The sequence below is a fragment of the Lipotes vexillifer genome, unplaced genomic scaffold (genome assembly GCF_000442215.2).
Source record: "Lipotes vexillifer unplaced genomic scaffold, Lipotes_vexillifer_v1.1 scaffold1424, whole genome shotgun sequence".
Lineage (NCBI taxonomy): Eukaryota > Metazoa > Chordata > Mammalia > Artiodactyla > Lipotidae > Lipotes > Lipotes vexillifer.
The window spans coordinates 221,257-223,780 of record NW_006788259.1 but is presented as its reverse complement, the minus strand read 5'-3'; positions in this window follow the sequence as shown (position 1 = coordinate 223,780).

Sequence of the window (2,524 nt, the reverse complement as noted above, 5' to 3'; positions counted from 1 at the left end):
AAAAAAAAAAAAAAAAAAAAAAGATATTAGAGAGTACTCAGGCTCCTTATTTGTTAAACAAAAATGTGATGTCCATGTATACACTTGCATACAATATATGCAATTTATTTCACAGATATTTGGATGTTTATAACTCACAATGCCTCTACAAGCACATGTATATGCATGCTATATAAGCACATTATACAACTGGTATACAATGGACTGTGAAACATGATTGATGGCACACATGTTATTACTATGGAGGTGATTGCATCTTTAAAATAGAGTTTAGCAGTATGGAGCTTCCTCAAAAAATTAAAAACAGAACTACCACGTGATCCAGAAATCCCTTCTGAGTATATATCCAAAGGAAATGAAATTATTATCTCAAAGAGATATCTGCACCTCCCCATGTTAATTGCAGTATTATTCACAATAGCCAAGATATGGAAACAGCATAAGTGCCCATCAATGAATGGATAAAGCAAATATGGTACATATATACAAGGGGATATTATTCAGCCACCAAAAAGAAGGAAATCCTGCCATTTGTGACAACGTGGATGAAACTGATGGACATTATGCTAAGTGAAATAAGACAGAGGAAGAAAGATAAATACTGTATGATCTCACTTATTATATGTGGAATCTAAAAAAGTCAAACTCAGACAGTCGAGTGGTGGTTTCCAGGAGCTGGGGAGGAGGTGGGAATGGGGAGAGGTTGGTCAAAGGGTACAAACTTTCATTTATGAGATTAATAAGTTCTGGGGATCTCACATACAGCATGGTGATTCTACTTAATAATATTGTGTTGTATACTTGAAATTTGCTAAGAGAGTAGATTTTTACTGTTCTCACCACACCAAAAAAAAAAGAAAGAAAAAGATAACTATGTGAGGTGATGGATGTATGAGTAAATTTGTGGTAATCATTTCACAGTGTGTATATCAAACTATCATGTTGTACACCTTAAATATATACAATTTTTATTTGTTAATTAAAAGAATTTAAAATAAAGAATAAAATAGAGTTTAAAGATAAAATAGATCAAAAAGTGATGAGAATGACTAAGACTTAGTTAAATGAAATGGCCCCTTCTTTTTTCTAGCAATATTTCAATGATTTCTGTCAAACGAGTAAAAAAATAGCATTTCTTAGATTTTTGGGGGAAAAAACTGACATTAGGTAAAATAGTAAGTAAAATAGGGAGAAGTAAATAGGAAGTGAGCAGATGATATAACCTTATGTCTTTTGACATTTTCTAGCTGCTCCTTAGTGACAAAAATTAAAATCTATATTTGTAACTGTAGCAATATATACTATGCCAAAAAGCCTGAGTCATATGAAATGTCCCCCAATAAAATTTCATTTGTAATATAAGACATTTTAACCATTCTTCTAAATGAAAAGAAACTTGATTTAATTAGAGATCAACTAATTAATATATTTGTTATCTAACTCCTAGGTAATTTTAATAACTTGTAAGAGAAAATTATTTTTCTCAAAATTCAAGGAAAATTGTGTCTCTCTTAACTTTCCTCTCAAATAACAAGAATTATGAAAAGGGTGACCCAGAGGGTAGCTTCTTTTAAAGTTTTAACTGAAATGAATGTTAAGTTTATAGATAAGCCATTATCTGAGTTTTGGTATTGCCAATATCCAGCACATCAAAGTTATTTATTATAAGCCTTCATGTTTCCAAAATAAAATGTCTGGCTTTTGCACACCACAGCAGGCATCCACACTGAGTGAAAAAAATAATAATAGTAATGTTTCTCAGGCTGAAAAGCTCTGTTTATGAAGTTGGAATCTGATATTTCTGTTTTATGTTCAGTAGAGCCATTTTGCCTACATTGCCTGTCTGCAGTCTTCTGGTTGATGACCTCTTTCATGTAAAAAATTAATTCAAGGCAACACCCCTAACAATTTCAAAGCTTGCTGTGAAATATGGCAGATATAGAACTACTTTCAAGATTTTCAGTGAATCATCCATTACCTATCTGTGATAATGGAAAACTCTCTTGCCAGGTGATTATGACATTTGGCTTCAGAAGCTGAATACATTTTATTGGTACCAATTAATTCTAACAATTAGGTTATAGTTTTCATAGCTTAGCTATTATTGGCAGAATTGTCGTCATGCTCCACATTTCCTTCTGGCCACATCATATGGATCCTTGTATACTGGGTCGCATATCATGCATTAAAAACAACTGAGATAGGCAGAGAAAATTATTCAGCGACTGCCAGTCAGCATTCCGAACAATGTATACATCAAGCGATTAGAATCAATGGCAATCATGTAAGCAGAAATGTTACATTGACCTCACGATTAAAATAAAGCCCCAAACTCTTAAGCATGTCATGGTAGCCATGAGAATGGGGCTTGAAGAACTCCATCTACAGGGAACCTAGACTGGAGCCCCAGTAGCTGCACTCTGAATTCCATCGCTGCATTTGTGCCATGGATTCACACTTCCCTGGGCAACTTTGACACAAGGACTTCCCATTTGTCCAGCTGAACCTTTCTTAGACTGCACGG